This window comes from Spea bombifrons, chromosome 3, assembly GCF_027358695.1.
Source record: "Spea bombifrons isolate aSpeBom1 chromosome 3, aSpeBom1.2.pri, whole genome shotgun sequence".
Taxonomy (NCBI): Eukaryota; Metazoa; Chordata; class Amphibia; order Anura; family Pelobatidae; genus Spea; species Spea bombifrons.
In genome coordinates this window covers 123,250,651-123,261,554 of record NC_071089.1, presented here as the reverse complement: position 1 = coordinate 123,261,554, position 10,904 = coordinate 123,250,651, and the positions used below count along the sequence as shown (strand labels likewise).

The following is a 10,904-nucleotide window of genomic DNA, read 5'->3' as shown; positions in this document are numbered from 1 at the left end:
ACACCTGCGGCCATACCACCCTGAAAGCGCCTGATCTCGGAAGCTAAGCAGGGTTGGGCCTGGTTAGTACCTGGATGGGAGACCGCCTGGGAATACCAGGTGTTGTAGGCTTTTAATTTTTTCTCACAGTCCGGGGAGAGCTTTTTGCCATGTGTTTCTTGCTCATCATCAAAGCTTTAAACCCTTATTTGAACCTTCTCACCTTCTCTGTCCTGTCCCAGGGCTTATAATTCTTTCTGTCTGACGACAAGCAGCAGCAGCAGCAGCAGCAGCAGCAGCAGCAGCAGCAGCAGCAGCAGCAGCAGCAGCAGCAGCAGCAGCAGCAGCAGCAGCAGCAGCAGCAACAGAATAAGAGAAGTAAAATAAAAAAACTTTCACACCTGCGGCCATACCACCCTGAAAGCGCCTGATCTCGGAAGCTAAGCAGGGTTGGGCCTGGTTAGTACCTGGATGGGAGACCGCCTGGAAATACCAGGTGTTGTAGGCTTTTTCTTTTCTCACAGTCTGGGGAGAGCTTTTTGCCATGTGTTTCTTGCTCATCATCAAAGCTTTAAACCCTTATTTGAACCTTCTCACCTTCTCTGTCCTGTCCCAGGGCTTATAATTCTTTCTGCCTGACGACAAGCAGCAGCAGAAGCAGCAGCAGCAGCAGCAGCAGCAGCAGCAGAATAAGAGAAGTAAAATAAAAAACTTTCACACCTGCGGCCATACCACCCTGAAAGCGCCCGATCTCGTCTGATCTCGGAAGCTAAGCTGGGTTGGGCCTGGTTAGTACCTGGATGGGAGACCGCCTGGGAATACCAGGTGTTGTAGGCTTTTTCTTTTCTCACAGTCCGGGGAGAGCTTTTTGCCATGTGTTTCTTGCTCATCATCAAAGCTTTAAACCCTTATTTGAACCTTCTCACCTTCTCTGTCCTGTCCCAGGGCTTATAATTCTTTCTGTCTGACGACAAGCAGCAGCAGCAGCAGCAGCAGCAGCAGCAGCAGCAGCAGCAGCAGCAGCAGCAGCAGCAGCAGCAGCAGCAACAGAATAAGAGAAGTAAAATAAAGAACTTTCACACCTGCGGCCATACCACCCTGAAAGCGCCCGATCTCGTCTGATCTCGGAAGCTAAGCAGGGTTGGGCCTGGTTAGTACCTGGATGGGAGACCGCCTGGGAATACCAGGTGTTGTAGGCTTTTAATTTTTTCTCACAGTCCGGGGAGAGCTTTTTGCCATGAGTTTCTTGCTCATCATCAAAGCTTTAAACCCTTATTTGAACCTTCTCACCTTCTCTGTCCTGTCCCAGGGCTTATAATTCTTTTTGTCTGACGACAAGCATCAGCAGCAGCAGCAGCAGCAGCAGCAGCAGCAGCAGCAGCAGCAGCAGCAGCAGCAGCAGCAGCAGCAGCAGCAGCAGCAGCAACAGAATAAGAGAAGTAAAATAAAAAACTTTCACACCTGTGCCCATACCACCCTGAAAGCGCCCGATCTCGTCTGATCTTGGAAGCTAAGCAGGGTTGGGCCTGGTTAGTACCTGGATGGGAGACCACCTGGGAATACCAGGTGTTGTAGGCTTTTAATTTTTTCTCACAGTCCGGGGAGAGCTTTTTGCCATGTGTTTCTTGCTCACCATCAAAGCTTTAAACCCTTATTTGAACCTTCTCACCTTCTCTGTCCTGTCCCAGGGCTTATAATTCTTTCTGTCTGACGACAAGCAGCAGCAGCAGCAGCAGCAGCAGCAGCAGCAGCAGCAGCAGCAGCAGCAGCAGCAGCAGCAGCAGCAGCAGCAGCAGCAGCAGCAGCAGCAGCAGCAGCAGCAGCAACAGAATAAGAGAAGTAAAATAAAGAACTTTCACACCTGCGGCCATACCACCCTGAAAGCGCCTGATCTCGGAAGCTAAGCAGGGTTGGGCCTGGTTAGTACCTGGATGGGAGACCGCCTGGGAATACCAGGTGTTGTAGGCTTTTAATTTTTTCTCACAGTCCGGGGAGAGCTTTTTGCCATGTGTTTCTTGCTCATCATCAAAGCTTTAAACCCTTATTTGAACCTTCTCACCTTCTCTGTCCTGTCCCAGGGCTTATAATTCTTTTTGTCTGACGACAAGCAGCAGCAGCAGCAGCAGCAGCAGCAGCAGTAGCAGCAGCAGCAGCAGCAGCAGCAGCAGCAGCAGCAGCAGCAGCAGCAGCAGCAGCAGCAGCAGCAACAGAATAAGAGAAGTAAAATAAAAAACTTTCACACCTGCGGCCATACCACCCTGAAAGCGCCCGATCTCGTCTGATCTCGGAAGCTAAGCAGGGTTGGGCCTGGTTAGTACCTGGATGGGAGACCGCCTGGGAATACCAGGTGTTGTAGGCTTTTAATTTTTTCTCACAGTCCGGGGAGAGCTTTTTGCCATGTGTTTCTTGCTCATCATCAAAGCTTTAAACCCTTATTTGAACCTTCTCACCTTCTCTGTCCTGTCCCAGGGCTTATAATTCTTTCTGTCTGACGACAAGCAGCAGCAGCAGCAGCAGCAGCAGCAGCAGCAGCAGCAGCAGCAGCAACAGAATAAGAAAAGTAAAATAAAGAGCTTTCACACCTGCGGCCATACCACCCTGAAAGCGCCCAATCTCGTCTGATCTCGGAAGCTAAGCAGGGTTGGGCCTGGTTAGTACCTGGATGGGAGACCGCCTGGGAATACCAGGTGTTGTAGGCTTTTTCTTTTCTCACAGTCCGGGGAGAGCTTTTTGCCATGTGTTTCTTGCTCATCATCAAAGCTTTAAACCCTTATTTGAACCTTCTCACCTTCTCTGTCCTGTCCCAGGGCTTATAATTCTTTCTGTCTGACGACAAGCAGCAGCAGCAGCAGCAGCAGCAGCAGCAACAGCAGCAACAGCAGCAACAGCAGCAACAGCAACAACAGCAACAGAATAAGAGAAGTAAAATAAAAAACTTTCACACCTGCGGCCATACCACCCTGAAAGCGCCTGATCTCGGAAGCTAAGCAGGGTTGGGCCTGGTTAGTACCTGGATGGGAGACCGCCTGGGAATACCAGGTGTTGTAGGCTTTTTCTTTTCTCACAGTCCGGGGAGAGCTTTTTGCCATGTGTTTCTTGCTCATCATCAAAGCTTTAAACCCTTATTTGAACCTTCTCACCTTCTCTGTCCTGTCCCAGGGCTTATAATTCTTTCTGTCTGACGACAAGCAGCAGCAGAAGCAGCAGCAGCAGCAGCAGCAGCAGCAGCAGCAGCAGCAACAGAATAAGAGAAGTAAAATAAAAAACTTTCACACCTGCGGTCATACCACCCTGAAAGCGCCCGATCTCGTCTGATCTCGGAAGCTAAGCAGGGTTGGGCCTGGTTAGTACCTGGATGGGAGACCGCCTGGGAATACCAGGTGTTGTAGGCTTTTAATTTTTTCTCACAGTCCGGGGAGAGCTTTTTGCCATGTGTTTCTTGCTCATCATCAAAGCTTTAAACCCTTATTTGAACCTTCTCACCTTCTCTGTCCTGTCCCAGGGCTTATAATTCTTTTTGTCTGACGACAAGCAGCAGCAGCAGCAGCAGCAGCAGCAGCAGCAGCAGCAGCAGCAGCAGCAGCAGCAACAGAATAAGAGAAGTAAAATAAAATGCTTTCACACCTGCGGCCATACCACCCTGAAAGTGCTTGATCTTATCTGATCTCGGAAACTAAGCAGGGTTGGGCCTGTATAGTACCTGGATGGGAAACCGCCTGGGAATACCAGGTGTTGTAGGCTTTTAATTTTTTCTCACAGTCCGGGGAGAGCTTTTTGCCATGTGTTTCTTGCTCATCATCAAAGCTTTAAACCCTTATTTGAACCTTCTCACCTTCTCTGTCCTGTCCCAGGGCTTATAATTCTTTCTGTCTGACGACAAGCAGCAGCAGCAGCAGCAGCAGCAGCAGCAGCAGCAGCAGCAGCAGCAGCAACAGAATAAGAGAAGTAAAATAAAGAACTTTCACACCTGCGGCCATACCACCATGAAAGCGCCCGATCTCGTCTGATCTCGGAAGCTAAGCAGGGTTGGGCCTGGTTAGTACCTGGATGGGGGACCGCCTGGGAATACCAGGTGTTGTAGGCTTTTAATTTTTTCTCACAGTCCGGGGAGAGCTTTTTGCCATGTGTTTCTTGCTCATCATCAAAGCTTTAAACCCTTATTTGAACCTTCTCACCTTCTCTGTCCTGTCCCAGGGCTTATAATTCTTTTTGTCTGACGACAAGCAGCAGCAGCAGCAGCAGCAGCAGCAGCAGCAGCAGCAGCAGCAGCAGCAGCAGAATAAGAGAAGTAAAATAAAAAAATTTCACACCTGCGGCCATACCACCCTGAAAGCGCCCGATCTCGTCTGATCTTGGAAGCTAAGCAGGGTTGGGCCTGGTTAGTACCTGGATGGGAGACCCCCTGGGAATACCAGGTGTTGTAGGCTTTTAATTTTTTCTCACAGTCCGGGGAGAGCTTTTTGCCATGTGTTTCTTGCTCATCATCAAAGCTTTAAACCCTTATTTGAACCTTCTCACCTTCTCTGTCCTGTCCCAGGGCTTATAATTCTTTCTGTCTGACGACAAGCAGCAGCAGCAGCAGCAGCAGGAGCAGCAGCAGCAGCAGCAGGAGCAGCAGCAGCAACAGAATAAGAGAAGTAAAATAAATAAATTTCACACCTGCGGCCATACCGCCCTGAAAGCGCCCGATCTCGTCTGATCTCGGAAGCTAAGCAGGGTTGGGCCTGGTTAGTACCTGGATGGGAGACCGCCTGGGAATACCAGGTGTTGTAGGCTTTTAATTTTTTCTCACAGTCCGGGGAGAGCTTTTTGCCATGTGTTTCTTGCTCATCATCAAAGCTTTAAACCCTTATTTGAACCTTCTCACCTTCTCTGTCCTGTCCCAGGGCTTATAATTCTTTTTGTCTGACGACAAGCAGCAGCAGCAGCAGCAGCAGCAGCAGCAGCAGCAGCAGCAGCAGCAGCAGCAGCAGCAGCAGCAACAGAATAAGAGAAGTAAAATAAAATACTTTCACACCTGCGGCCATACCACCCTGAAAGCGCCTGATCTCGTCTGATCTTGGAAGCTAAGCAGGGTTGGGCCTGGTTAGTACCTGGATGGGAGACCACCTGGGAATACCAGGTGTTGTAGGCTTTTAATTTTTTCTCACAGTCCGGGGAGAGCTTTTTGCCATGTGTTTCTTGCTCATCATCAAAGCTTTAAACCCTTATTTGAACCTTCTCACCTTCTCTGTCCTGTGTCCCAGGGCTTATAATTCTTTCTGTCTGACGACAAGCAGCAGCAGCAGCAGCAAGCAGCAGCAGCAGCAGCAGCAGCAGCAGCAGCAGCAGCAGCAGCAGCAGCAGCAGCAGCAGCAGCAGCAGCAGCAGCAGCAGCAGCAGCAGCAGCAGCAGCAACAGAATAAGAGAAGTAAAATAAATAAATTTCACACCTGCGGCCATACCACCCTGAAAGCGCCTGATCTCGGAAGCTAAGCAGGGTTGGGCCTGGTTAGTACCTGGATGGGAGACCGCCTGGGAATACCAGATGTTGTAGGCTTTTAATTTTTTCTCACAGTCCGGGGAGAGCTTTTTGCCATGTGTTTCTTGCTCATCATCAAAGCTTTAAACCCTTATTTGAACCTTCTCACCTTCTCTGTCCTGTCCCAGGGCTTATAATTCTTTTTGTCTGACGACAAGCAGCAGCAGCAGCAGCAGCAGCAGCAGCAGCAGCAGCAGCAGCAGCAGCAGCAGCAGCAGCAGCAGCAGCAACAGAATAAGAGAAGTAAAATAAAAAACTTTCACACCTACGGCCATACGACCCTGAAAGCGCCTGATCTCGTCTGATCTTGGAAGCTAAGCAGGGTTGGGCCTGGTTAGTACCTGGATGGGAGACCGCCTGGGAATACCAGGTGTTGTAGGCTTTTAATTTTTTCTCACAGTCCGGGGAGAGCTTTTTGCCATGTGTTTCTTGCTCATCATCAAAGCTTTAAACCCTTATTTGAACCTTCTCACCTTCTCTGTCCTGTCCCAGGGCTTATAATTATTTCTGTCTGATGACAAGCAGCAGCAGCAGCAACAGAATAAGAGAAGTAAAATAAAACACTTTCACACCTGCGGCCATACCACCCTGAAAGCGCCTGATCTCGGAAGCTAAGCAGGGTTGGGCCTGGTTAGTACCTGGATGGGAGACCGCCTGGGAATACCAGGTGTTGTAGGCTTTTAATTTTTTCTCACAGTCCGGGGAGAGCTTTTTGCCATGTGTTTCTTGCTCATCATCAAAGCTTTAAACCCTTATTTGAACCTTCTCACCTTCTCTGTCCTGTCCCAGGGCTTATAATTCTTTCTGCCTGACGACAAGCAGCAGCAGAAGCAGCAGCAGCAGCAGCAGCAGCAGCAGCAGCAGAATAAGAGAAGTAAAATAAAAAACTTTCACACCTGCGGCCATACCACCCTGAAAGCGCCCGATCTCGTCTGATCTCGGAAGCTAAGCTGGGTTGGGCCTGGTTAGTACCTGGATGGGAGACCGCCTGGGAATACCAGGTGTTGTAGGCTTTTTCTTTTCTCACAGTCCGGGGAGAGCTTTTTGCCATGTGTTTCTTGCTCATCATCAAAGCTTTAAACCCTTATTTGAACCTTCTCACCTTCTCTGTCCTGTCCCAGGGCTTATAATTCTTTCTGTCTGACGACAAGCAGCAGCAGCAGCAGCAGCAGCAGCAGCAGCAGCAGCAGCAGCAGCAGCAGCAGCAGCAGCAGCAGCAGCAGCAGCAGCAGCAGCAGCAGCAGCAGCAGCAGCAGCAACAGAATAAGAGAAGTAAAATAAAGAACTTTCACACCTGCGGCCATACCACCCTGAAAGCGCCTGATCTCGGAAGCTAAGCAGGGTTGGGCCTGGTTAGTACCTGGATGGGAGACCGCCTGGGAATACCAGGTGTTGTAGGCTTTTAATTTTTTCTCACAGTCCGGGGAGAGCTTTTTGCCATGAGTTTCTTGCTCATCATCAAAGCTTTAAACCCTTATTTGAACCTTCTCACCTTCTCTGTCCTGTCCCAGGGCTTATAATTCTTTTTGTCTGACGACAAGCATCAGCAGCAGCAGCAGCAGCAGCAGCAGCAGCAGCAGCAGCAGCAGCAACAGAATAAGAGAAGTAAAATAAAAAACTTTCACACCTGTGCCCATACCACCCTGAAAGCGCCCGATCTCGTCTGATCTTGGAAGCTAAGCAGGGTTGGGCCTGGTTAGTACCTGGATGGGAGACCACCTGGGAATACCAGGTGTTGTAGGCTTTTAATTTTTTCTCACAGTCCGGGGAGAGCTTTTTGCCATGTGTTTCTTGCTCACCATCAAAGCTTTAAACCCTTATTTGAACCTTCTCACCTTCTCTGTCCTGTCCCAGGGCTTATAATTCTTTCTGTCTGACGACAAGCAGCAGCAGCAGCAGCAGCAGCAGCAGCAGCAGCAGCAGCAGCAACAGAATAAGAGAAGTAAAATAAAGAACTTTCACACCTGCGGCCATACCACCCTGAAAGCGCCCGATCTCGTCTGATCTCGGAAGCTAAGCAGGGTTGGGCCTGGTTAGTACCTGGATGGGAGACCGCCTGGGAATACCAGGTGTTGTAGGCTTTTAATTTTTTCTCACAGTCCGGGGAGAGCTTTTTGCCATGTGTTTCTTGCTCATCATCAAAGCTTTAAACCCTTATTTGAACCTTCTCACCTTCTCTGTCCTGTCCCAGGGCTTATAATTCTTTTTGTCTGACGACAAGCAGCAGCAGCAGCAGCAGCAGCAGCAGCAGCAGCAGCAGCAGCAGCAACAGAATAAGAGAAGTAAAATAAAATGCTTTCACACCTGCGGCCATACCACCCTGAAAGTGCTTGATCTTATCTGATCTCGGAAGCTAAGCAGGGTTGGGCCTGTATAGTACCTGGATGGGAGACCGCCTGGGAATACCAGGTGTTGTAGGCTTTTAATTTTTTCTCACAGTCCGGGGAGAGCTTTTTGCCATGTGTTTCTTGCTCATCATCAAAGCTTTAAACCCTTATTTGAACCTTCTCACCTTCTCTGTCCTGTCCCAGGGCTTATAATTCTTTCTGTCTGACGACAAGCAGCAGCAGCAGCAGCAGCAGCAGCAGCAGCAGCAGCAGCAGCAGCAGCAGCAGCAGCAGCAGCAGCAGCAGCAACAGAATAAGAGAAGTAAAATAAAGAACTTTCACACCTGCGGCCATACCACCATGAAAGCGCCCGATCTCGTCTGATCTCGGAAGCTAAGCAGGGTTGGGCCTGGTTAGTACCTGGATGGGGGACCGCCTGGGAATACCAGGTGTTGTAGGCTTTTAATTTTTTCTCACAGTCCGGGGAGAGCTTTTTGCCATGTGTTTCTTGCTCATCATCAAAGCTTTAAACCCTTATTTGAACCTTCTCACCTTCTCTGTCCTGTCCCAGGGCTTATAATTCTTTTTGTCTGACGACAAGCAGCAGCAGCAGCAGCAGCAGCAGCAGCAGCAGCAGCAGCAGCAGCAGCAGCAGCAGCAGCAGCAGCAGCAGCAGCAGCAGAATAAGAGAAGTAAAATAAAAAAATTTCACACCTGCGGCCATACCACCCTGAAAGCGCCCGATCTCGTCTGATCTTGGAAGCTAAGCAGGGTTGGGCCTGGTTAGTACCTGGATGGGAGACCCCCTGGGAATACCAGGTGTTGTAGGCTTTTAATTTTTTCTCACAGTCCGGGGAGAGCTTTTTGCCATGTGTTTCTTGCTCATCATCAAAGCTTTAAACCCTTATTTGAACCTTCTCACCTTCTCTGTCCTGTCCCAGGGCTTATAATTCTTTCTGTCTGACGACAAGCAGCAGCAGCAGCAGCAGCAGGAGCAGCAGCAGCAGCAGCAGCAGGAGCAGCAGCAGCAACAGAATAAGAGAAGTAAAATAAATAAATTTCACACCTGCGGCCATACCGCCCTGAAAGCGCCCGATCTCGTCTGATCTCGGAAGCTAAGCAGGGTTGGGCCTGGTTAGTACCTGGATGGGAGACCGCCTGGGAATACCAGGTGTTGTAGGCTTTTAATTTTTTCTCACAGTCCGGGGAGAGCTTTTTGCCATGTGTTTCTTGCTCATCATCAAAGCTTTAAACCCTTATTTGAACCTTCTCACCTTCTCTGTCCTGTCCCAGGGCTTATAATTCTTTTTGTCTGACGACAAGCAGCAGCAGCAGCAGCAGCAGCAGCAGCAGCAGCAGCAGCAGCAGCAGCAGCAACAGAATAAGAGAAGTAAAATAAAATACTTTCACACCTGCGGCCATACCACCCTGAAAGCGCCTGATCTCGTCTGATCTTGGAAGCTAAGCAGGGTTGGGCCTGGTTAGTACCTGGATGGGAGACTGCCTGGGAATACCAGGTGTTGTAGGCTTTTAATTTTTTCTCACAGTCCGGGGAGAGCTTTTTGCCATGTGTTTCTTGCTCATCATCAAAGCTTTAAACCCTTATTTGAACCTTCTCACCTTCTCTGTCCTGTCCCAGGGCTTATAATTCTTTCTGTCTGACGACAAGCAGCAGCAGCAGCAGCAGCAGCAGCAGCAGCAGCAGCAGCAGCAGCAGCAGCAGCAGAATAAGAGAAGTAAAATAAAGAACTTTCACACCTGCGGCCATACCACCCTGAAAGCGCCCGATCTCGTCTGATCTCGGAAGCTAAGCAGGGTTGGGCCTGGTTAGTACCTGGATGGGAGACCGCCTGGGAATACCAGGTGTTGTAGGCTTTTAATTTTTTCTCACAGTCCGGGGAGAGCTTTTTGCCATGTGTTTCTTGCTCATCATCAAAGCTTTAAACCCTTATTTGAACCTTCTCACCTTCTCTGTCCTGTCCCAGGGCTTATAATTCTTTTTGTCTGACGACAAGCAGCAGCAGCAGCAGCAGCAGCAGCAGCAGCAGCAGCAGCAGCAGCAGCAGCAGCAGCAGCAGCAGCAGCAACAGAATAAGAGAAGTAAAATAAAAAACTTTCACACCTGCGGCCATACCACCCTGAAAGCGCCCGATCTCGTCTGATCTTGGAAGCTAAGCAGGGTTGGGCCTGGTTAGTACCTGGATGGGAGACCTCCTGGGAATACCAGGTGTTGTAGGCTTTTAATTTTTTCTCACAGTCCGGGGAGAGCTTTTTGCCATGTGTTTCTTGCTCATCATCAAAGCTTTAAACCCTTATTTGAACCTTCTCACCTTCTCTGTCCTGTCCCAGGGCTTATAATTCTTTCTGTCTGACGACAAGCAGCAGCAGCAGCAGCAGCAGCAGCAGCAGCAGCAGCAGCAGCAGCAACAGAATAAGAGAAGTAAAATAAAGAACTTTCACACCTGCGGCCATACCACCCTGAAAGCGCCCGATCTCGTCTGATCTTGGAAGCTAAGCAGGGTTGGGCCTGGTTAGTACCTGGATGGGAGACCGCCTGGGAATACCAGGTGTTGTAGGCTTTTAATTTTTTCTCACAGTCCGGGGAGAGCTTTTTGCCATGTGTTTCTTGCTCATCATCAAAGCTTTAAACCCTTATTTGAACCTTCTCACCTTCTCTGTCCTGTCCCAGGGCTTATAATTCTTTCTGTCTGACGACAAGCAGCAGCAGCAGCAGCAGCAGCAGCAGCAGCAGCAGCAGCAGCAGCAGCAACAGAATAAGAGAAGTAAAATAAAGAAATTTCACACCTGCGGCCATACCACCCTGAAAGCGCCCGATCTCGTCTGATCTCGGAAGCTAAGCAGGGTTGGGCCTGGTTAGTACCTGGATGGGAGACCGCCTGGGAATACCAGGTGTTGTAGGCTTTTAATTTTTTCTCACAGTCCGGGGAGAGCTTTTTGCCATGTGTTTCTTGCTCATCATCAAAGCTTTAAACCCTTATTTGAACCTTCTCACCTTCTCTGTCCTGTCCCAGGGCTTATAATTCTTTTTGTCTGACGACAAGCAGCAGCAGCAGCAG

General features: G+C 49.5%; 24 non-coding genes and 7 pseudogenes across 24 annotated transcripts; all 31 read left to right on the top strand.

Moving 5' to 3' along the window:
* The first annotated feature begins 2 nt into the window (after nt 1-2).
* LOC128487217 (uncharacterized) lies at nt 3-111 on the top strand (annotated as a pseudogene).
* A 267-nt stretch (nt 112-378) lies between these two features.
* On the top strand, nt 379-487 carry LOC128487569 (uncharacterized; annotated as a pseudogene).
* Nucleotides 488-697: 210 nt separating this feature from the next.
* LOC128485129 (5S ribosomal RNA) lies at nt 698-816 on the top strand. The gene has a single exon (XR_008351479.1). It is a non-coding gene; the product is annotated as a 5S ribosomal RNA (ribosomal RNA).
* A 243-nt stretch (nt 817-1,059) lies between these two features.
* On the top strand, nt 1,060-1,178 carry LOC128487136 (5S ribosomal RNA). The gene has a single exon (XR_008353233.1). It is a non-coding gene; the product is annotated as a 5S ribosomal RNA (ribosomal RNA).
* A 260-nt stretch (nt 1,179-1,438) lies between these two features.
* On the top strand, nt 1,439-1,557 carry LOC128485919 (5S ribosomal RNA). The gene has a single exon (XR_008352246.1). It is a non-coding gene; the product is annotated as a 5S ribosomal RNA (ribosomal RNA).
* A 281-nt stretch (nt 1,558-1,838) lies between these two features.
* On the top strand, nt 1,839-1,947 carry LOC128487215 (uncharacterized; annotated as a pseudogene).
* A 272-nt stretch (nt 1,948-2,219) lies between these two features.
* On the top strand, nt 2,220-2,338 carry LOC128487124 (5S ribosomal RNA). The gene has a single exon (XR_008353232.1). It is a non-coding gene; the product is annotated as a 5S ribosomal RNA (ribosomal RNA).
* Nucleotides 2,339-2,559: 221 nt separating this feature from the next.
* Nucleotides 2,560-2,678, top strand: LOC128485882 (5S ribosomal RNA). Its single transcript, XR_008352209.1, has one exon. It is a non-coding gene; the product is annotated as a 5S ribosomal RNA (ribosomal RNA).
* A 243-nt stretch (nt 2,679-2,921) lies between these two features.
* On the top strand, nt 2,922-3,030 carry LOC128487214 (uncharacterized; annotated as a pseudogene).
* A 222-nt stretch (nt 3,031-3,252) lies between these two features.
* LOC128484861 (5S ribosomal RNA) lies at nt 3,253-3,371 on the top strand. Its single transcript, XR_008351225.1, has one exon. It is a non-coding gene; the product is annotated as a 5S ribosomal RNA (ribosomal RNA).
* Nucleotides 3,372-3,601: 230 nt separating this feature from the next.
* LOC128486891 (5S ribosomal RNA) lies at nt 3,602-3,720 on the top strand. Its single transcript, XR_008353163.1, has one exon. It is a non-coding gene; the product is annotated as a 5S ribosomal RNA (ribosomal RNA).
* A 224-nt stretch (nt 3,721-3,944) lies between these two features.
* Nucleotides 3,945-4,063, top strand: LOC128485642 (5S ribosomal RNA). The gene has a single exon (XR_008351972.1). It is a non-coding gene; the product is annotated as a 5S ribosomal RNA (ribosomal RNA).
* A 224-nt stretch (nt 4,064-4,287) lies between these two features.
* LOC128485515 (5S ribosomal RNA) lies at nt 4,288-4,406 on the top strand. Its single transcript, XR_008351846.1, has one exon. It is a non-coding gene; the product is annotated as a 5S ribosomal RNA (ribosomal RNA).
* A 230-nt stretch (nt 4,407-4,636) lies between these two features.
* LOC128488421 (5S ribosomal RNA) lies at nt 4,637-4,755 on the top strand. Its single transcript, XR_008353834.1, has one exon. It is a non-coding gene; the product is annotated as a 5S ribosomal RNA (ribosomal RNA).
* A 239-nt stretch (nt 4,756-4,994) lies between these two features.
* Nucleotides 4,995-5,113, top strand: LOC128485937 (5S ribosomal RNA). The gene has a single exon (XR_008352263.1). It is a non-coding gene; the product is annotated as a 5S ribosomal RNA (ribosomal RNA).
* A 296-nt stretch (nt 5,114-5,409) lies between these two features.
* LOC128487642 (uncharacterized) lies at nt 5,410-5,518 on the top strand (annotated as a pseudogene).
* Nucleotides 5,519-5,763: 245 nt separating this feature from the next.
* On the top strand, nt 5,764-5,882 carry LOC128486607 (5S ribosomal RNA). Its single transcript, XR_008352895.1, has one exon. It is a non-coding gene; the product is annotated as a 5S ribosomal RNA (ribosomal RNA).
* Nucleotides 5,883-6,070: 188 nt separating this feature from the next.
* Nucleotides 6,071-6,179, top strand: LOC128487213 (uncharacterized; annotated as a pseudogene).
* Nucleotides 6,180-6,394: 215 nt separating this feature from the next.
* Nucleotides 6,395-6,513, top strand: LOC128485127 (5S ribosomal RNA). The gene has a single exon (XR_008351477.1). It is a non-coding gene; the product is annotated as a 5S ribosomal RNA (ribosomal RNA).
* A 279-nt stretch (nt 6,514-6,792) lies between these two features.
* LOC128487212 (uncharacterized) lies at nt 6,793-6,901 on the top strand (annotated as a pseudogene).
* Nucleotides 6,902-7,125: 224 nt separating this feature from the next.
* LOC128485918 (5S ribosomal RNA) lies at nt 7,126-7,244 on the top strand. The gene has a single exon (XR_008352244.1). It is a non-coding gene; the product is annotated as a 5S ribosomal RNA (ribosomal RNA).
* A 218-nt stretch (nt 7,245-7,462) lies between these two features.
* Nucleotides 7,463-7,581, top strand: LOC128487111 (5S ribosomal RNA). The gene has a single exon (XR_008353230.1). It is a non-coding gene; the product is annotated as a 5S ribosomal RNA (ribosomal RNA).
* A 221-nt stretch (nt 7,582-7,802) lies between these two features.
* Nucleotides 7,803-7,921, top strand: LOC128486842 (5S ribosomal RNA). Its single transcript, XR_008353119.1, has one exon. It is a non-coding gene; the product is annotated as a 5S ribosomal RNA (ribosomal RNA).
* A 248-nt stretch (nt 7,922-8,169) lies between these two features.
* On the top strand, nt 8,170-8,288 carry LOC128485641 (5S ribosomal RNA). The gene has a single exon (XR_008351971.1). It is a non-coding gene; the product is annotated as a 5S ribosomal RNA (ribosomal RNA).
* Nucleotides 8,289-8,539: 251 nt separating this feature from the next.
* Nucleotides 8,540-8,658, top strand: LOC128485514 (5S ribosomal RNA). Its single transcript, XR_008351845.1, has one exon. It is a non-coding gene; the product is annotated as a 5S ribosomal RNA (ribosomal RNA).
* Nucleotides 8,659-8,891: 233 nt separating this feature from the next.
* Nucleotides 8,892-9,010, top strand: LOC128488420 (5S ribosomal RNA). The gene has a single exon (XR_008353833.1). It is a non-coding gene; the product is annotated as a 5S ribosomal RNA (ribosomal RNA).
* A 227-nt stretch (nt 9,011-9,237) lies between these two features.
* On the top strand, nt 9,238-9,356 carry LOC128486587 (5S ribosomal RNA). The gene has a single exon (XR_008352876.1). It is a non-coding gene; the product is annotated as a 5S ribosomal RNA (ribosomal RNA).
* A 227-nt stretch (nt 9,357-9,583) lies between these two features.
* On the top strand, nt 9,584-9,702 carry LOC128487100 (5S ribosomal RNA). Its single transcript, XR_008353229.1, has one exon. It is a non-coding gene; the product is annotated as a 5S ribosomal RNA (ribosomal RNA).
* A 245-nt stretch (nt 9,703-9,947) lies between these two features.
* LOC128485040 (5S ribosomal RNA) lies at nt 9,948-10,066 on the top strand. The gene has a single exon (XR_008351396.1). It is a non-coding gene; the product is annotated as a 5S ribosomal RNA (ribosomal RNA).
* A 221-nt stretch (nt 10,067-10,287) lies between these two features.
* On the top strand, nt 10,288-10,406 carry LOC128485455 (5S ribosomal RNA). The gene has a single exon (XR_008351789.1). It is a non-coding gene; the product is annotated as a 5S ribosomal RNA (ribosomal RNA).
* A 224-nt stretch (nt 10,407-10,630) lies between these two features.
* LOC128487088 (5S ribosomal RNA) lies at nt 10,631-10,749 on the top strand. Its single transcript, XR_008353228.1, has one exon. It is a non-coding gene; the product is annotated as a 5S ribosomal RNA (ribosomal RNA).
* The last annotated feature ends 155 nt before the right edge of the window (nt 10,750-10,904 follow it).